We start from the raw sequence: 21,641 nt of genomic DNA, 5'->3' as shown, positions 1-21,641 counted from the left end.
CTCAGGCCTCAATGAACCAATGTTCCTCCATGTTAAACACTTTGTGTAACCTAGTGTAACCTAATGTGCTAACAGCTGCAAAAGTGTAGTGTCAGCAGCCAGTGATTTGTTGTAACAGACTGGAGTTAGGCTGAAATGAACTCAAGGCCACTTTTAGATAAAATGTATATGTCTACAGCTGGACAGAAGAGGGAAGGGGGGAACGGGGGATGAGCTAGTTAGCAGGTTTTGCAGTAAACAACTCGGGTATAAAAGAGAAAAGCCACTTGTTTTAAGTGTGCTTGATTTGAGGCGTCAGTCTCCCTGCACCGCTTTGAGATCTTAAATAAACTTTGTTTGCTTCTCCACCCTGGTGTGTTTATTGGCGCAGCACACCGGGCGACGGACCCTCCCCACTGTTGCTTGGCCTCGGGCACTTTGAGCAGGCAACAGTCTCATGCAGAAGCTGGGCAATCCACTTGCGCAGGTTGCTTGGCAGAGCAGGTTACTGTGCTCCTTGTTCCAGTAAGGCTAACATGTCAATGCCACTGTGCCATGAGGGGTGGGGGGACCATTGCTGCACACAGGCAAGTGGCATAAGAGTGAGGGCGGAAGCCACATTGTAGTAGAAGACCCTCCCTTGTTCCCAGATCACCCTCAGCAACGAGATATCTTCCAGGATGAACTCATCCTGTGGAAAATGTGGGGACAGTGTTCAGTATAGGGGCCCCTTGCAGCTGTTGGCTCTCCCCAAGGCACAGGACCCCAGAGGCCAGTATGGCCCTGAAACAATCAGTCCCTCTAGTCCTTGTGCTTACTCACCATTTTGGGGCTCCTGTGGGTTATGTGTGCTCACTTTAGGACGGGCACTTTCTGCTATTGTGTACACTATACTTGTCTTTAAGTTCAGCCAAATCATTACCCTGTCTGGTGTGAACAATACTGCCTCTGTTAAGTGTTGCATTTTGGCTTTACAGATGCAATCTTGAGATCCCAGCTGTCCTTGCTATCAATGGTTGAAAGGCTGCAAAGAATCAGGAAGCATCGATGAAGAACCAAGGAGGACCCTCTGCATGAAGTCATGCAACAGTCCTTTACTGAAAAATCAAAAAGTATTGGAGTGGCAGGAGACCGAAAGGAGGCTCCGCCAGCAGAATGCAGATTGCCGGCACCAAAGCATGGAGCGGCTCCTAAGCATTATGGAGCGCCAAGCGGACTCAATGCAGGTGCTTATAGCACTGCAGAAGGAGTAGATCCGCACCCACCCACTCGCCCCTGCAGCCCTTATCCCAAAGCTCTTTCCCTTGTGCCCCCATGTGACCGCCAACCCACTTCCCCCAACATCCAGTTTCTTATCTCCACCAGCTGCCTCCAACACCTGTAGCTTTACCACCCAGCCCTGCAAACTAAGACGCTTACACACTGCACTCAACCCCCATCACCCTGCATTTTAGCCAGCCTAAAGTACAGCACTCATTGCATGGCACTCCAGAAAGGAAGCTGAGTAGGATAACAACATACACAAATCTGTAATTGTCCTGTTCCCCAAACCGCCCTCTTCCCTCCTCGCACACAGTACAGATGTGTCATGCCTTTTCTGTTTCCCCAGCAGTTGTGTTTCTTTTCAATAAATGAACTTTTTGGCTTTGAAAACATTCTTTATTGCATTAAGTAAAAGATAAAGTAGCCCAGGAAAGCAACAGGCACTGTAAGTCATTGCATCATACGCAGCAAACACAGATGCCTACTAGCATTGGAACCACTGCACTTCACTTCTGTGCAGGACACCAAACATTACTGGTGGCTTTCAGCATCGAATTGCTCCCTCAAGGCATCCTTAATCCTTACAGCCCTGCACTGGGCCCCTCTAATAGCCCTGCTTTCTGGTTGTTCAAATTCAGCCTCCAGGTGTTGAACCTCCATGGTCCATCCCTAAGTGAAGTTTTCACCCTTCCCATCACAAATGTTATGGAGGGTATAGCACGTGGCTATAATCGTCTGGATGTTGTCATCGGCCAGGTCTAGCATCCCATACAGACAGCGCCAGCGGCCCTTTAAATGGCCAAAAGCACACTCAACAGGCATTCTGCACCTACTCAGCCTGGTGTTGAACAGCTCCTTGCTACTGTTAAGGCCCCCTGTGTAGGGTTTCATGAGCCATGGCATTAAAGGGTAAGTGGGGTCTCCAAGGATCACAACTGGCATTTCGACTTACCCTACGGTGATCTTCTGGGTCTGGAAGTAAGTCCCAGCTTGCAGCTTCCTGAACAGGCCTCTGTTCCAAAAGATGCGTGCGTCATGCACCTTTCCAGACCAGCCTGCATTAATGTCCATGAAACTCCCACAGTGATCCACAAGCACCTGGAGAACCATCGAGAAATACCCCTTCCGATTCATGTACTTGGAGGCTAGGTGGTCTGGGGCCAGAATTGCAATATGCGTGCCATCTATTGCCCCTCCCATTTGTGCAAAGCCAGCCACAATGTCACACATGTTGCCCAGAGACACGGTTCTTCTGAGCAGGATGCGATTAATGGCCCTGCAAACTTGCATCAACACGATTCCAATGGTTGACTTTCTCACTCCAAACTGGTTAGTGACCAATTGGTAGCTGTCGGGAGTTGCCAGCTTCCAGATTGCAATAGCCACGCACTTCTGCACAAGCAGGGCAGCTCTCAATCTCGTGTACCTGTGCTGCAGGGTGGGGGGCGAGCTCAGAACAGTCTCATGAAAGTGGCTTTCCTCATCCGAAAGTTCTGCAGCCACTGCTCATCATCCCACACCTGCATGACGATGTGATCCAATCACTCAGTGCTTGTTTCCCAAGCCCAAAAGCTGTGTGTGTGTTCCACTGTGGTGAGCATGTCCATGAATGTCACAAGCAATCTTGTGTAGTATGCGTTATGCAAGTCTACATCATTGTCAGATTCCTCACTGTCACTTTGTAGCTTAAAGAGTAGCTCGACTGCAATTTGTGACATGCTGGCAAGACCCATCAGCATATTCCTCACAAGTTCAGGATCCATTCCAGCAGCCCGAAAGGGAAGACAGAGTGCTCAGTACAAAAAAATGTTGAAAGATGGCACCAAATGTGGATGGAAGCAGAGGGATTGCTGGGATGCGAAACAATGCATCACAGGGCATTGGAACAGGACCCAGGATGCACCAAATGTCCCCTCCCCCTTCCCGAAACCACAGTGCCAGAATGGGAAGAGGTGCTCTGTGGGATAGCTGTAGGGTGACCAGACATCCCAATTTTATCGGGATGCGAATTGTCCTGATATTTTGCCCTCCGGTGCATAGTTAGAGGATGCTCGCGCCCCTCCTCCCCAACTCCACCCTGGCCCTGCCCCTACTCTGCCCCTCCCACCCCCATTCGATCCCTCCCAAAATCCCCGCCCTGGCCCTGTCCCCAGCCCAGCCCCCTCATTGCCCTATTGGATCCCTCCCCAAATCCCCATCCTGGCCCTGTCTCGTCCCCAAGCACGCGGCATTCCTCCTCCTCCCCCTTCACTCCCAGGATTGCGCTAATCAGCTGTATTGCGGTGCAAGCATTGGAGGGAGGGGGCAGAAACAGGATGCTGCAGCCAGCTTAGGGGAGGTGGAGGCAGAGCAAAGGCGAGCTGGTGCGGGGGGAGCGGGCATGGAGCTGCCAATGGGTGCTCAGCCCACACCAATTTTTTCTATGCTCCGGCGGCTCTTGGGTTTTTTGTTTGTTTTGTTTTTTCCTCCACCGCTGCTCTTGGGTTTTTTGGTTTTTTTTGTTGCTCCGCTGGCACCATCCCCCACCCACACACACACATCCCGATACTTCACATCTCGCATCTGGTCACTCTAGATAGCTGCCCATAATGCATCACTCCCAATGCTCCTGCAAACACCACAAATGTGGCCATGCCACTGCGACTGCAGCTGACAGTGTGAACACACGACAGCGTTTTCCCTGCTGCGGTCTCCAAGGGCTGGTTTAACTCCCAGTGCTCTACATCTGCAAGTGTAGTTATGCCTGTCCGAGACTAATACAGGTTCGAGTAAGTTTTTGATCAAGTGAGGAAAATCAAAACGTGACATTGAAAGTTCAAAACCACGTGGCCGTTTATTGATGGGGAAGGAGTTGCAACTTGGGCTGGGGAGGAGCGCTTTTACTAACTAACAATACTATTAGAACAAGAATATTTACACAACTTGAAATGATCTATTTACAACCAGCAACAGGAAACTAAATGATCTGTGATTAACTGCTCACCAGAAATTAGAGCAGATACACCAAACTGAGTAAACTATATACATTAACCAAATATTGTAAAGTACAACAATTAACCACAATAGCAATCAATACAACAATTTAACTTTCATATACTATATACATAACTTGGTACCAAATAACAACAATATATATAGTTCTGTGCCAAATAAGGGAGGGAGAAAGAGAAGAGGCTAAGCAAACAAAATATTCACAGAAATTAGAATACAAATACCACACTCCAGGTGCAGCTGACCAGCAGTACAGACACCAAGGGCATGACGAATTGGCGGAACACAACATGAGCCAGCAAGGTACACAGGAGACCCTTCTGGCTGAAAGGGTGATCAGGCCTTCCAGCTAACATGGATACTCCTGCGGATCCTGGCATGAGACATGGTTTTATTAGAAAGCTCTCTTACTCGTGTCAGCATCTGATTGGTCCCTAGCTCCTTCGCCTTCCAGGTTCTGAGCGGGAGTCCTCCACTTAAACAGGATCTGCACACGGCACAATGTCCTTATGCACACAGCACGCTGGTATTTTTGCACAAGGCACTAGCCTGACCCCTAGGTGACCAGGCAAAAAGAGCAGGAGAATGCACACGGCACTATATTGTTGCACACCGCACTAGCCTGTCCCTCAGGTGATCAGGGAAAAAGAGTTGGAAAATGCACATGGCACTATAATGTAGCACATCGCACTACAGTGTTGCACACGGTACCAATGTGACCTTTTGACCGACAATTGGCCATACAGAAGCCATGTTTGAGCATAGGCTTAGGGCTGCGACAATGCCCAGAATAAGTGGGTGTTTCCAGAGCCTAGGAAAGAGTGGAAGGAGGGGGCCAAGTCAGTGAGAGGACGTGGGTGGGGTAGGGGCAGCTGGAGCTAGGGAAAGGGTGGCAGAAGGAATTAGAATAGAGCTGTCAGTTCAGCTGAAAAACCTGGGGCACAGCTGGGGGACCACTGAAAGACTTGCCAGAAACAGAGTGGAGTGAAGGAGTTTTGTCACTGCCCTAAACGCCAGAGGCGTAATAGGAACATGATGATGATGATGTCAGTTCACCCACATTTGGAGGTCCTACAATTACTGTTACCCATTCACTCATTGGTCCCATTTGTCAGAGCAAGCAGGACACAACACCCTGTCGGAGAGGAGCCAGGTGTGGCAGACACTGCTCTGCCTACAGTAGGTTCTTACATTGTACCCATCAGTGAGGTTGTAGAGGGGAGAAAGATAATGGCGGGGAAGGAGAGAGAGTTAAAAACAATGAACAAATGATAGAAGAATGACCAAAAGGCAACCCAGATATGGGAAAAGACACATAAAAAACAAGATACAGGAAGAAAAAGGGGGAAGAGAAAACAGAAGGAAGGCAAACACCTCCTCCCAGGTATGCATATGGCCCATTTTTACATGACTATTCTAGAGAAAGTTTGCCTGACACAACATTGTGGCTCTGTGATCTAATTAACAGTGTCTTCGCTCATGCATGATCTGATATGTGGCGGATATGATCTAACGGAGGCTTGGCAAGTCAGGCAATCTGACCATGCTCCAGGCTTCGGGTGGGGAGAGACGGAGCCCTCCCCCACATTGCCCTTCTCTGCCTGCTAGAAATCCCTTCTCTTCCTTTTCTGCCTGAAAAATTGATGAGGACACGCTAAGGGGTGATTTGGGAACCGGAGATGGGTAGAGGAGGGAGATGGGTAATGACTAGTCTCTGAATCCTGGAACAGGTTGGAGGAAGGGAGGCAAAAGGGGAAGGGTTTGGAGGCTGAGATGGTCAGGAGAGAGTATGTGTGGGACTTGACACAGAGTCAGACATGCTAGAATACTAAGGGCTATCTTCAAAATGTCCGCAGCTGGGCATGAGCCATGTTATGCATCTGTTCTCAGTGCTGAGTGGTGGAATCGGGTGTATGAATCCATGGCTGGACTAGCATCCAAACCAATCACAAAACAGGCATTAGACACACCAACAAACACAAGAGCTGGAAACTTCTGTTTGTCAAAACAAAACTATAGGGCCCAGCCCTGCTCCCCGTGACATCGCCTGTTGATTTCAATGGGGGCAGGACAGGCCTTTAGATGCACAGGGAACAACAGTTGGTGATCAATCAGTGGGAAGGCCCTAAACTGGCTGGGAAGTTTTTTACTCTCCATGAGGCATATGGGCCTCTGAGCCAGCCCCTCCTGGGCATGCCACCGGCACGGCCCTTGGCAATATTGAGCATGGGGTGGTGAGCCACTGAATTCCCCTCCTCCTCCCGAAAACATGAGGTGATAGAAAGATTTAAGCTGAGCTAAGGATTACTATAACATTAGGCTGGATGATCTATTTGAGGCTGCTGGATGGAACAGAACTAGGGCGCATGGACTGGAGGTAGTGGGAATACAAGGAAGGTCAGGAGGTGTTTGTTACAGGGAGAGTGAATGGAAGTGATGTTGGGGAGCATTTAAGCAGCAGTGGATGGAAAGTTAAAGGGGTGCTAGTCAGTTTTGTGCCCAGGAATAACTAATCATACTTTCCAGAGGTCAGGAGGGGATCTTCTCCCACAGTGACTATGGGGTTTTCAAATGTCTACGACTGAGATGGCAAGTTGTCATCAGACAGTTCCAGACACAGTGCTTCACAGCTATGTAACTACGTCACTGTGTTCTCCGGTGCCTTGTTCGGTCTTGATTTAATAGGGCTCCCAGTACCTCCTGAGGGGGCTTATTCCACAGTCAGACAGAGCTTACCATTAGCACATTTCCCCCTGGTATTTTGCCTATATTTGCCTTTGATTAATTGATTCACATTACTCACTAATACTTATTTATTATTGATCTAATTCTGTGTGCGTCAACAGGGTGCTGAGCACTACACAGACAAGTACAGGCAAGGGTCCTGGTCCTGAAAGATTTCCACCCTAAGGGCCAAAGCCTGCAGACACTGACTGCTGAGCACAGAGCTCACGAGCATGAATAATCCTGTGCTCAGAGGGAACCCTCCCACTTGTGAGCAATGCACTCAGCAGTGAGTATCTGCGGGCCTGGGCCCTGAACAGGAATATACCGACAAGGTCAAGATTTTCAAATGTGGGCACCAGAAGTGACCCTCCTGACCCTATATAAGGCACCTTCATAAAGGGACTTGATTTCCAAGGTGCTGAGCACCCACTGCCTCCATTAAGACCAGTGGGAGCAGCAGGGGCTCTTTTAACTCTTGTTTCTTGTATTTTTCCTTTCCCCCATTTCCCTGCCTTTTCTCCTTGCTTTGTTTGGGTTTTTGGCCTGTGCTTGATGTTTACCCTCATTTCCCTTCTTTTACCCCTTCTGAGCCAACTCCTTTCCTTTCATGCTGAAACCACTAATGCTAGAGCCCTTCCGTTGCTCTGGCCTTGACTTACCCTGGGAAATAGTTTTGGCTAAGCTGGTAGTTGAAGTGGTGCTAATTCCTGATGTAGACAGGGCTCGAGCCTTTCTGGCAGCGAGCTGTTCAGAACCAAAGTCAGCTCTCTCTCATGCTTTCTCTGCAGTAGCCTTTTCTCTCTGCAGTTTCTCCTTGTTGCTCCCACTGGTGAAGCCCCCGGGGTCGGGGTGGCGTGGCGACAAGGTGTTGGAGGCTGCTAGCTTTTTTGCCATTGTCTAGACCTGTTCCGAGCAGAATTTGATGGCACTGTGGCTAAAACACTGGCAGCTGATCTACGAAGGTGCGGAGCAGCCCCGAGGGTAGCAACAGGGGGACATTTTAGGGGAAGAAGCAATGTTTAATTGCAGTTCGTAGCCCCAGCACCTCTGGGCTTGCTGCGTCAGTTATGAAAGTAAAAAAATTGCTTGAGCCTAGGGACCTCTTCCATTACAAATTAAGCAGTGGGTGGGGAGAAGGCGAGCAGCCTAGGCGTAGCCAAAAACCCTTTGTCTTCCTGCTCCCTCCGTTGTCTGGCTTCTTTGAACCCGTGGATCAGCAGATGGCAGCACTGCGCTGAAGATGGTGTCTGCGAGGTGGGGCCAGTCGCCGAGGAGGAGACCTGGGCGGCTAGCAGGAGAACACATGCTCTCTCAGGGCCTCCCTCTCTAAAGATGTATTGTACAGCATGCAGCCAGCGCCCAGCCAGGGTGGTCCTGCAGCACCCAGGGGAGAGGGGAGAAGCCATCGGGCAGATCAGAGTCATCCACTTAGAAACTCAGCCTTAGGATACAATTGAGCTTTTTTTTTAAATCTTGATTTATTAGAAAAGGTTCAGCCTGGGGGATGGGGAAGGCAGAGGTAGCACATGCACCCTTGGTGAGTCATCTGGGTTTCAGACTCATCAGCCAGACAAAAGTTCCCTGGCCCTGGGATTTCACACTCCAGGGACAGTGCAGCGGGGGAGGGGGTTGTATGTAACTGGACTGTGCTCGCAGGGATCTCAGTCTCTCACCACCAGGCAGAGGAGAGAATTGCCTCCTCCCCCTGAAGGCAGGATGGGGAGCAGAGTAGAACAACATAGCTGCTCAGCCTCATAGTTTTCAGAGACTTGCTGTGATGAGACTGCACCAGAGCCCCCCTATATGGCTGTGAACGACTTGGACAACAGCAAGGCCCTTTCCTGTGCAAAACAAGCAGAATTTAATTTGTGCCATGGCAGAGCCCCAGCACCTCTAGATTTGGCAGCTCGTAGCCCCGGCACCTCTGGGCTTGCTGCATCAGTTATAGATGTAAAAATATTGCTTGAGCCCCAGCACTTCTTTCATTACAAATGAAGCAGTGGGAAGAAGGCGAGCATAGACATAGCCAAAAAGCCTTTGTCTTCCTGCTCCATTGTTTGGTCGGATAGCTCCCTGAGTCCCCGGCCTGCTACAGTGCACTCTGGCTGCCTGAAAATGCCACCTTTGGTAGCAGGATAACTGGCTGGGGTGTCATCCAGCTGCAATGGACTGGGACTTGTGCCTCCCTGGCTCAGCCGGGGGCAGGGGTTTTTGAATCAACCTGGATCTGGAGGAATCAAGTGCTGGGGCAGAGGGGCTGGTAACAGGAATTGTGAAACAGACAAGGCCATGTGGGAGGAAAGGAAAGCAATCTCCTGAGCGGGGTAGAGCCCGCTCCTGGCTGGGAAGAGCGGCACTGTGACTGTGTAAGTGTTAAACATTAAGTCACAAGTTTGAGCAGAGAACCGGCAGGGCAGGTTTGCTCTCAAGGCTCCTCCGGTGGCTCTGTGGAGGGCTCTGGCTGTTTGTTTACTGGAATTGGATTACAACACATTTGGCAGAGGTTTAGAAGAGAGAGTAATTCTGAGGAAAACATAATCTCTGCTCAGCCTTCCCAAGCACTGATCAGGTGCGGGCAGGCCTGTGGGGGACATGAATACAGCATAGCTCACCCCAGGCAGGTTGGCCCTGCAGTGTACAGCACACCAACAAACTCTGTGCTAGCTGTGGCTCTGAAAAGCCACTGGAGACAATGCTGTATCCCATTGGCTTTAGCAGGCTGTGGATCAGGGCCTTAGTCCCCAAACAGTGCCGCAGCTATGGGCAGACCAAGGCTGGACCACAGTTCGGCCCCATTGATGATGCCAGACAGTGACTTCTGTGCTGCAGATGAGGGCAATGGAAAGGGTAGGGCAGGATTCTTTGTGTGTCCCAGTGGCAAAGGAAAGGCAGTAGGACCTGACCATGGATGCACCTGGCTCCAGGGAGGAACAGAAGTGTGCCAGAGTTACTCCTCGCTGCTTTCCCAGCCGGGGATGCAGAGTTGGCAGGCTCAGCCTGTGGGGTGCCCAGGGCCGGTGCAACCATTTAGGTGGCCCAGGCGGTAGCCTAGGGCACTGGCATTTGGGAGGTGCCATTTTCTTTGGCAGCGACCGCGGCAGCTGGATCTTCCGCTGTCCTGGTCACCACCGACATTTAGGTGGAGGGCGCTGGGGCAGGGGAGTGCGACAAGGGCCGCCTGCAGCAAGTAAGGCGGGGGCGGCATGCAGGGAAACTACCCACCCCATCTCCTCCCCAAGCACACTGTGGCTGCTTCGCTTCTCCCACCTCCCAGGCTTGTGGCACCTAAGCTGATTGGCACCGCAAGCCTGAGAGGCGGGAGAAGTGAAGCAGTGACGGTGTGCTTGGGACGCTCGTGCGCGGAGCAGGGATGAGCTGGGGCAGGGGGGAGTGCCTCAGGGTGCAGGGTGGGGGGTGGGGAGCTGCCGCAAGGGGGGCACCTCAGGGCAGAAGGGGGGAACTGCCGCAGGGGGGGCGCCTCAGGGTGGGGGCACGGAGGGGGGAGGGAGCAAGGTGGAAGTTTCGCCTAGGGTGCGAAACATCCTTGCACCGGCCCTGGGGGTGCCACCCCTGGTGGGCACTGCTATAATTACTGGTCATAAGCCGCATGCACAGATTGCTCAGTGACGATGGGATTTGAAGCAGCCTGTCCTGGAGACAAGGAGACACAGAGATATTTCCACCACCATTTTCACCGGGGTTGCAGGAGGAACGGCCGCTGTGCCAAGCTAAGCCCAGCTCAGCCCTGGTGCAAAGGGGCCCAAATCCATGGAAGGCAATGGTGTTACAAGAGGGCTGCATGTCTATACAGCCAGGGCCGGAACTTCCATTTAGGCAACCTAGGCGGTCACCTAGGGCACCAGGATTTGGGGGGGGCGGCATTTTGCCACCCTCGGCGGAAATTGGGCGACGGAGGGTCCTTCCATGCTCCAGGTCTTCGGCAGCAATTCTGCAGCGCGTCCTTCACTCGCTCCGGGACCCGCCGCTGAAGTGCCCCGAAGACTGGGAGCGCGGAAGGACCCCCCGGCCGCAGGATTGCCCCTGACCAGGAGCGCAAAAGGACCCCCGCCTAGGGCACCAAAAACCCTGGCGCCGCTCCTGTATACAGCTGCTGAGCAACCCCTCCCCTTGGGAGGCTATCAGCCATCCCCTGTGTGGGGCGGGGGACAGAGAAATAAGCCCTTTGCTGTCATTCGATGGGGGATGATTCCTTGCAGCCATTCAGGGCCTTGCTTCTCTGCACTGGGGTGTGTGAGCCACACCATGGGAGTGATGAGTGTGGCAGCTGAGGGGCCTTTGTTCTCTGCCTTGCCCTTTTAAAGGCAGGGGAGGATGTTTCCAGGGCACACTTGGCTGCCCTGGGATCGTGGAGGGGTCACCGCTCACAGACTCCACTACCCTGCTGTGCAATTATGCAGGAGGTTGGGGGGGGCGGATGTAACACAGAGGGGCTCTGAAGTCACTGTAGGGGGAGGGCTGCACAGCAGGGGGGATCCCTGGAGGCATTCTGGCTGTAACAGCACAGGACAAAGCAGGAGTTCTAGCACACTTGTAGAGGGTGTCGTGCTGACTTGCTTTTGCTGAATTGGGGTCCTCGGGAAGTCCTTTAATTGAACCCCCCTGATAGAGAGGAGCCCAAGTGAACAGAGTGGGAGAGAAACAGACAGGGACTCAGAGACAGAAGAGCCAACCGCCATGGGGAGGGTTGGCTGGGGCAGTGCTGTGTGGCCCGCCCCCAGCAGCGGTGGCAGAGGAGAGTCCCAGGGTTCCTGGAGAAAAATGCCTCCAGGGGCAAATTCAGTCAAGGGCTCAGTAGTGAAGGAAGAACAAGCTTATCTGCATGTGGCCTAATGCACAGGTACAGAGAGCGCCAGTACTATTTGCATTGTGCCATGTGTGTGCTATTGTACACAACAGCAAAACGCCCTTATCAGAGATGCTTCAGAGCAAGGCAGCTGTATCGGCAGCCTGGTGTGAGCTGGCAGAGAACGGCCAGATCTGGGGCTCTGTTGGGGCGGGGAGCTTTATCAGAACCCTGGGGTGAACTGGCAGCTGCTCTGATCCGGGACTCCTGTAAGAGAGCCAGGAACATAGCCAAAAACGAAGGTGTGCTGGAGAGAACGGTGGCTACTACAGGTGCAGTAAACTGACGCCGAGCAGTTTAGATCATTCTGCCTCCTGTCCTGCCTCATAGGAACAGCTCAGCCCTGACCAAAACCCACAGGAGTTCATCTCAGCCAGCCTGTAACAGGTCCCTGAGCCACCCTCACTATGTCTGATTATCACTCTTCTCCTGCCCAACTCAAAGTGCTGACAGATGCAGGCATGTGAACCTGCACAGACACTACATGCAGCCCACACATGACCATTGTGCAGTCACATGCCAACATTTCATAGGAACAGAGAAACCTAGGGCTGGAAGGGACATCAAGAGGTCAGCTAGTCCCTCGCTCCGAGCTGAGGCAGAGCTAAGTATATGGAGCATGTGTACATGTGACAGACATGAATTCATTCAAACAGACAGCTATGAACATGTAGCATAACATCCAGCACCACAGACAATGTGACAGCCAGGCATGGACATCCATGCAGCTGTATCCATGCAACAGTCAAGCACCTAGATATGCACTATGTAACATTCAGAGACCTGGGCACTCATGGCCATTCACAGCCAGAGTTGCACAGATGTGAAAACGTGTGAACTGGAGAGCTGTGACCCTGTGCATGCCCTGAGGGGGTTCACCTCCATGAAGGGCAAGGATGCATTTACACCACTGCCCTCTTTTGGGTTTCTGCCAGGGAGGGCAGCTTTCAACTGCATCAGCGGCTTCCCAGGGATGGACACAGAGCCTGATGAACAGTCTTGGAAGTCAGAGGAAAGATTCCCATTGATATAAATGAGCTTTGGATCAGGCCCTTAAGCAGACCATCCCCGAGCAGGCCTGGGCACACGCCCTGCCCAGACAGAGCCACTAGCATTTCAGGGAGGTGTAGCACAGAAGTGTTGGCCCTGGAGCTCTGCAGTGTAAATGCAGTGAGATAAAAATCCTCTTTACAGAAATGTTTATATAAACCAATTACCAATCCTGTCCTCTTTTCAAGTAGATTCTCTGCAGGCCTTGGGGCTCATGTTCAGATAAACACACTGGGATTTGCTGAGAGGAGCTGCCATGGTTTGGATGGTATCAGTTCTTTCTTTCTTTCTTTCTTTCTTTCTTTCTTTCTTTCTTTCTTTCTTTCTTTTCTGTCTGTAGCAGCACCTTTGGAGCTTTCGGGTATGGCTACACTTGAAATTTCAACACACTGCCGCGGCAGCGCTTTGAAGTGTGAGTGTGGTCGGAGTGCCAGCGCTGGGAGAGAGCTCTCCCAGTGCTGCACGTAAACCACATCCCTTACAGGTATAGCGTGCAGCGCTGGGAGCCGTGCTCCCAGCGCTGCGGCACTGATTACACTGAGGCTTTACAGCGCTGTATCTTGCAGCGCTCAGGGCAGTGTTTTTTCACACCCCTGAGCGCGAAAGTTGCAGCGCTGTAAAGTGCCAGTGTAGCCATGGCCTTCTATACAACACTCCTATAGTGTGAGAGGCTTAGAATTGGCTTCGCTGCAGAGGCTCCAGTCACGTCCTAAGGGGAGGCCCATGTGGGCCCTGGAGAAAAAGGAGAGAGACAATTGTCTTTGTTTTGCTTAAGACTTTATAACACTAGGCGCCTGCACTGAATATTCCTGCACTGGACACAGAGCGGGTGCTGTGCACTCTTGGAAATCTGTCCCTCGCTGCTCAGCCAGTCCCTTCCTGCTGTGCCCAAAGCGGAAATGACAGGAAATTAACAGGCTGCTTCGCCCAACACACCTTCAAACAGAACAGAAGCCCTTCCCTCCAGCCTCTCCCCTGCCTGCGTTAGCTAAATCCTTTGCTTGCAGAAGCAGGTCAGTATGTCCATGCTACCTTACCCTCCACTGCTTAACACACTGAACTGCATTCGCTGCAGCATGGAGCAAGATAACAAGCATGCTAGGCACCTACCCACTCCTAGGATCCAGGCATCGCTCTGCAACAGCTGCATCATGTGGGTGCATAGCATTCCTCCCACTTAGGGCTGGCGGGTGCACTCAGCTAGACTGATCCAGCTCCCAGGAAAGAGCAGAAAGTGACCCTTGGCATAATTCAGATGTGGGCAACGTAGTGTTTCCATCTGGGCAGGCCTGATTCCTTGCTCTGTGATCCAGTCTGGAATAGCCTGCAGCAGGGGCTTGATTTATGGAAGGAAAGGGAATAAGAATGCAGGACAATAGCAGGAAATGATTGTTTAATTAGCAGCTGACCCCGGGAAAAACAGACATGGCTGCTCTCTGCCTGTGCCTAGTTTGGAACTACATTGCATGTGCATTTGTGGGGAAGGGGAGGTGCCAGGTTGGTTATTCAGACTGACCAGGGGTCTGGGGAGAAGGGGCTGGGAACTCAGGGGACTACACAGTGAGTAGGGCCCTTCTTGGGCATAATCGGTGCAGAGCGAGGGCGGGAGCTTGCTCTTTCCGGCCCAGGCTGTGCTCCTGCTTTCCAGATTCCTGAGGCACATACTGAGGCGATTGGGATGTTTACTCCCGTTGTCCAAATCTCGCTCCCAGCTGTGGGTGTTACAGTAAACACAGGGAGCCTGTGCCAAGGTAAAGAGCCCTGATAAAGCCTTTCTGCCCTTGCCAGGAATCTATTGCTGCCCATAGCACTGGCAGGCTGAGCCCTGAGGAACTCATTCCACCTTTGCCTCTGGGTCTTGTGCCTCAGCCATGTGTTTGTTTACCCCCTGTGGGCATATGGATGAGCCCACTTCCTCTGCTGCCCTTTCTTTAAACACACACGCCGCTCTCTGTGGAGCACACTACAGCAACTCTGAGACTCCTGTCCGAGGGGTTTCAACACCCAGTAGCAATGCAAAGACCTCGATTGTTTCCTGTTCTGGGCAGCAGGGTGAGAAAGCAGACACCAAACAGACGCTTGAAATATGTGTTAACTCCTTACGCTAAACTATCTGTTCCACCTTGTATTTAGCTGTGGCACGGAGTACCTTTCCCAGACCTGAAGAAGAGGTTGGTGCAGCTCGAAAGCTTGCCTCTCTCCCCAACAGAAATTAGTCCAATAAAAGACATTACCTCACCCACCTGCTCTCTCTAAGAGAGGAGATGCCATTTGTGATGCCAGAAACTAGTCTGAGACCCACCAAACTCATTTCACATAGGCCATCCAACAGCCATCAGATGCGAATGGCCATAGCATTGTCCTGCATGGTACTGCCGATTGAAATCAAGGGGAGTGATGTAAAAATCTCTGCTGGGATATCGCCCAGAGGCTGCTTTGAAGCACTGACCTAGGGATGAACCAATCAATATCTCCTCACCAGTCCCCTGAGCCAGCTCGTGCCAGTTCACTTGCTAGTGAAAGTGTAGCTCAGGAGTCAGGGCTCACACACAAAGACAGGGCTGGTTTTCAGAGCGAAGATTAGCCTGGGCTCCCGCTGTCTGGGATTCGCTGTGTTCAAGGATGCTGTAATCCAATCCCTGTGTGTCTTACAGGGATTTCCAGCTGCCTCTGAGCCATTTCTCTGGAATCTGGCGAACGATCAGCTGCAGAAGACCAGCCACGGCCTCCCTGGTGAGCTCTTCAGGGCACAGAGACTGCGTTACTCAGGATCCTGCTGGAAGTAGACAGTGAGTCGACACTGCAGCAAATGGCTTGAAACACACCCCGCTCTAAAACAAACACTGGCTGTCCAGACTGGCCTAGTAACAATGCAGCATGAGCAGGAGTAGCAGGGGCAGCTTGATCTGAGTGAAGCGGCATGCTAAGCATTTCCTCCTACGGCTGCAGCTCTATATGCTAACAACGGTGGGAGCCCTGGCATATATCAGCTGCCACAGCTGTACCCACAGACCTGTTTTCAGTGCTCCTGGCTTGCATGTGTCACATGCTAATGCTGAACATGGAGGGAGCTTTGAGACAGACATAAACCTGTGACCCTTGGGCCTGGCAAATGACAGCTGGCTTTGCAGGTGCTCTAGACTCAAAGAGGGACAGCCATCATCTGGCTGCAGGGCACTGGGAAGCACATGGGAGGGAAGTTGGCTAGCATGCCTGGCAGCATGAGAAGCTTCAAAGAGGGTGTTTCTGGGTAGGGTGATTGTGGGGCTGTGACTCCAACACTTCCCCTCCACACATGCCATCACTGCATCTCTGAAGCAATGGGCTTCTGATCCTATGTTAAGACATGTGTGCATTCCCCATATTCTGAGGCTGTTCAGTGGCTTGCCTGGGCCCCAGTGTAAATCAGAGCAGCCACAGGGCAGCTCTAACTTATGCTCTGCCTCCAGTGGCCCCAGAGCTGCATAAGGGGGCCTCTACGTAACTGGGAATCAAGCTCTTTGTGTCTTACACAGGCATCGTGTCTTTAGGCTTTTCTGCTCAGGCGCTACACCTCCTCTCTCCTCCCTCTACCCAGCCCTCCCCCCACCTCTGGTTGCCTCTTTCCTTGAGGAAGCATAATTCAGCCCTGCATTCATAGATAAAGGCTTGGAGACAGGCGAGTCATTAGCAGTCACGAGTTTCCTTGTGCAAAAGTCTCTGCCTCTAATAGGAATTACTGTATGGAATCCAACCACTGGTCCATCTAGTCCAGTATCTTGCTCCCCGCAGCAGCTAATAGGAAATGCTTTAGGGTTTTACCCACCCCCAGCTGTACCTGGGCTAAAAATTACCTCCTGACCCCTGTAGGCTGCCCATGCCCTGAAGCCTGAGATCAGATTGTCCTTATCGTTCCTCCCCACTCCCTTGACTCTTATGTTTATGTCCTGCCTGGGGCTAGACAGGCACAGGATGTTCTAGCTAATCAGCTCTTTGAACGTTTCTTGCTCTGCTGCCCTTAGCTGCCAAAGTTCCTTTATGGTCTTTTCTCCACATCCTCCTTGAGCTGGGCTCAGCATTCAAGTTCCCGTTTCATACTTCAGCACATCTTTATTTAAAGCACAAAGGACTGCAGAATCACGCACTCAAGTGGGGATGCTGGGATCAGACAAGGCTCTGGCCACCCCCTCCCCTTTATCCTAACACTTTTCCCTGTCGCTTCCATACCACACACAAAGGGTCTTGTGGTTGGAGGCACAATGAGCCAAGAGGCAGGGACTGTTGTTAGCATGACACATGACCAGCTAGGCACCATCCTCTGGCTCTAAAATGTCATGAGTGTTGTTCAGTGCTCAGCACTGAGTACTGGAGAGGCGGGGGGAAGGGGGGCTATGGGGAAAGAACAGTGAATCCAGCAGATGGCAGCCTCTCCCTCCCTACCCCCAGAGAGAAGGTCTGAGCAGATTCTCTGAAACCTGAATCAGCGGCAGATCTATGCAGGACAGAGGAAGAGTGAGGAGATAAGTGAACTGGTGACAGTGAACCCAGAGAGCAGCCTTTCAGAGACATAGTACAAACAACCAGCCAGCTGTTCCCTCTCCTCTCCTTCACACACCCATTTCTGGAACAAGCTTGTTCTCTTTGGGACTCTTCTAGGGCCTGATCCTCAGTGGTGCTGCTGAGCACCCACCACTCTCAGTGACTTCACAGATTCCCTGGGACTGGTTCTCTTTCCCAGGCAGCCCCGCTGTAGCTACACCCACCTTCCCATCCCTTACGCTGGCAGAGCTGGGCAAACGGGCCTGTGTGTAACTGAGAAACAGGCCCAGCATGTCTAGCTGGAGTCCGTGGAGTTAGAGCACTGTCAAAGCGATGTGCGGGAGATCCCATTAGGGCCTCCTGATGTCCCTGGGATCACAGCCCTAGAGAGGGACTGGCCACCACTTCCTGACTGCAGGGCGCAGCATATGCCAGCTCTGTACCCAGGAATCTATAATTTGTATCAGGCATTTTCAATGTGTTGGGGCAGTCACAGGCTCAAAATAACATAAAAGCTGGGTCCTGAGTCTCCTCACAACAGTTTTACTCCAGTGTAACCCCACTGACCAGCTTGTCAAAGCAAGGTTAGGTCAGGGGGCTGCTGAATTTGTTTTACAAAACACTCTCACTTACAAGTCTGTAGCTATGTGGAACCTAAGCAACCCTAACCCTAATCTGAATAACACTGACCCTAATTCAGAGTAGCCATGGGCGGCTGGTCTCATAGGCTAGGGAAGGCTAAGCCTCTCTTAACCCAGGCAGTGGCCTCACCCTAGCTCCCCCTCCCCCTCGAAGCCAGCAGGGGCTCAACTGGGGCTGGGACCCTGGGGCAAGGGTTGGTGGGCCAGTGCTTGGGGCCAGAAGGCAGCCAGGGGGTCAGAGTGGTTTGGCCAGGGTTCCTCCGTCTGCAGTGGACGGGGTAGGGGCTTAGGGCTCTGGCGGGTGAGGGGAGTAGAAGGGGCAGGGTAGCCAAGGAGCAGGGCCGGGAGGCTAGCCTTCCCCATGAGGGTGTTCACACGCTGCCCATGATTGTAGCCATTCACTGCCATGGAGTTACTCCAGATTTACAAGGGTGTAGCTGAATGCAGGATTTGGCCTGCCCAACTCCACACTCTGCGACCCTGAAGTCCCTGGCCAATGGCCAGAGCCATTCCCGCATTCTCTGTTATATGCAGCAGTTTTGGGGTTATGTGTCTGCTGCTGCTTTTTATTGTGATATGAACTAGGAGCGGTGAGTGTCTCCACAAATGGGGCACGTGGAGGGCAGTGTAGATTCCAGGGGGTGCCCACCCCACTCTGAAGGAGGGATTTTCTTTTGGTATGAAGTAGCATAGCCATTCCCAGTCCTCAGATCTGCGTCTGTCCTACATGCATCTATCAGTCCCCCAAGGACACCTGTTGTAGCCAGTCCGGGCCTCTTTGGTTTCCAGAGGATTTTTTTTTTTTTTTTTGTCCAGCAAGCCCCTCTCAGCACCATACGTGGCTACTTCATGTCTTTCTATATCAGGCTGGTCCCTTGGTGTAAACTGAATTGTGATCAAATTTGTGAATGACTCTGAAACTGGAGGGGTAGTAGCCAAAACCTGGACACAGAATCAAAGTGTAGAGTGACCTAGAGAAGGGCTGTGACTGCAGGCAGTAAGGGGAGGTTCAGTATTGTGATGACAGAAGTCACCAGGTGGCACTGTTACACATAGCCTTCAAAGTGTCTTTTCTTAGCTTGTGAGCAAATGTTCAGTCTCTGGAAGACATGGCTCCAAGCAGCTGCACTAGTTACAACATGCTGCTCTTTGTCAGTTTTGTTCTGCACCGATCCATGGCAAGAAGCTGTGGTAGGATGCAGAGAATTCACTGGCTGCTTTGTTCTCCATAGTTGGAGGTAATTCCTGGGGCAGGGCTGCTCCCTGGGAACCAGGCATTGGTGCATGGGCTGAGATTTCTGAAAGGCTTTGCCTGCATGCTGTTAGTGACTGTCAGTTCCAGGACTGCTGTATGGAGTATAAATAAAGCAATTATACTGAGTACACACCTACATGCCACCTCACTGATTTCTCCTCCATGGGAAACTGACCTGCAAGTCCCAGGAATTCTGCTACTACTTGGCAGAGGGTCAGCAAGGGTGCCAAGATGGGGACCCTGGGCTCAGAAGAAGGGTCAACAACAGTATTAATGAATGTGAAGTTCTAGGCTGTACCCAGAGAGAGGAAATAAACAGTAGATACAAAGGAGCAGATTCTGTGCAGCTCAGGATCGGGGCAGTATGTCACTTTTGTGCCCCAGGATTTTGGGGCTGGTGGGGTACCAGTCTAGTCCCTAGTAAAATCTGCAGCTGGCTAATTTATGCCTCTGGCCCCAACAGGTCATTCTAGCAGCTGGGACTAGCCAGAGTGCAGAAGCACCCCAGCCATGCCCCTGCACTGACAACCAAGCAAGAGGTGGCATAAAAGCCACTACTACACCTGCTCTGTGCTAGATCATGGTGAAACAGCTCAAATCCCTTTTGCCTAATATTGATTATGGAGCCTGTCTGGATTCAGCCTAATTCCTAGAAGTTGTCAGGAAATACAAGTTGATTCCCCCACTACAATAACTGCACTGTGTGTAAAGCCCTTCAGTCTGGTAAGTTTTACATCCTTGCTCCCCACAGACAGGGTCTGCCTATAACCCACCCAGGCCTGATAACTATAGAGCTCACCGGTATCTTTGCTAATGCCTTTGCATCAAATAACCTGCTCCATGAAGTGCACTTTGTATTGAACATTAGGAGCTCTAGGTGCCAGACAGATGCATACTTGGCTGTACCAGCATTCTGATGATATCAGCAGTGCTGTGTTCCTCAGCATTACTGCTATATTTTTTTTTTACTGGCCTGCTGAGAATGGAGCACCAAACTCCTGCCTTCTCCAAGGGCTACAACAACTGGCTCCTGGCATTTCTCTGCTTGAGAATTTATTTTTATTCTTGCAACAGTCTGCATTCTTAGAATTCACCCAGCTCTGCTATGGGGTCATCCCCTACGATGGGAGGGTCATGATAACTCCCCTTCCGAGTTCTCAGAATCAGTGATACCCGAGGACTCATTTTAGAAGTGATGCATTGTTTGGTGCCAGTTAGTACGTGTATGTCACCACTGCTCACCTTTGGATAGAAACAGAATTGCTCTACTATGTATCATACTTCTAATACTTCTACAGTAAAAGGAGATTTTCCTGGAGCTCACATGATAGGGGCCTGTGTTGTCAGAGCTCTACCCCTGTTGCTGTCATGGAACTCTATGTGATTATAGCGTGACTGTGAATTCCTAGATGATCATGGAAGTTCTACAGCATTATGACACCCCAACAATCCATTTAGTCTGCCCTGCTTGTTCCACCCATGACCAATGCCAGATGCTTTAGAAAAAGGCATAAGAGCCTGGGGAGATTTCCTGCCTGACCCCAGCTGGTGATGAGTTAATGCCCTGTGATAGGATGGTCAATAGCCCTTGTACTCTTCATCAGCCAGCACAAATACCATTGTTGTCCCTATTTAATATAAGCATCTAACCCTTTTAACAAGCCTTATTAACCTCTTTGCCTTGATAGTGTCCTGCAGAGGTGATTTCCACAAGTTTAAGGTGCCTCTCTTGTCTTATTGCTTATGACTCTCACTTGCCTTTATCAAATCTTGGTAGCTGTGGAGTGGCACAGGGCTACAGGTCAGGAGCAAAGAAACAAAAACTCTTTTCATACAAAACTCTTTTGTAATAAAAAAGGGAAAGAAAGATGATAAACAATGCTTGCATACAAGCCAGCTGCTTCTTAAAATAATTTGCTCCAAAGTGTAGCAGCTGCTCCTTTCCAAACACAAATTCCACCCTGCTCTTGGATGTGAGAAATAAGGGGAGGTAGGGGTGAGGTAACACTCTTGAGTAGCCCTGGATGAGGAATGTGCTCCAGCATTTTATTGCAGTTCACATTTGTTCAGCACACCCTCTGGAATTTTCAGAATGCAACTCTCCATTGCAGAAAATAGCAATTATTACTCAATTTAGATGCACCAGCAGCTGCTGAATCAGCCCAGTATCTACCACAGAATGGCAAACATTCTAGCATTCCCCAGAGGAATGAAACAGACATGCCCCCGACATTCTGGGCGGGGTATGAAACAGCCTGGAGTGGGGAGGAAGCCCAGGCATAAATAAGCATGAAAGTTGAATTCTCCTCTCACTGCAAGAAACAGTGATCCTTCTAGGACATTTAGGGCCCAC

General features: G+C 51.2%; 1 protein-coding gene across 1 annotated transcript in view; it reads right to left on the bottom strand.

Annotated features, from left to right (window-relative positions):
- The window catches only part of RAB9B (RAB9B, member RAS oncogene family), a 40,567-nt gene extending 25,603 nt beyond the window's left edge, over positions 1–14,964 (bottom strand). The window contains exon 1 of the mRNA XM_030576131.1: positions 13,985–14,964. The gene's annotated coding sequence lies outside the window, so the exon portion shown is untranslated. The remainder of the gene's footprint in view (positions 1–13,984) is intronic.
- Positions 14,965–21,641: the final 6,677 nt, after the last annotated feature.

This window comes from Gopherus evgoodei, chromosome 9 (assembly GCF_007399415.2).
Source record: "Gopherus evgoodei ecotype Sinaloan lineage chromosome 9, rGopEvg1_v1.p, whole genome shotgun sequence".
Taxonomy (NCBI): Eukaryota; Metazoa; Chordata; order Testudines; family Testudinidae; genus Gopherus; species Gopherus evgoodei.
Note: the sequence above shows the minus strand (reverse complement) of the source record. Positions and strands in the feature narration are given on the sequence as shown.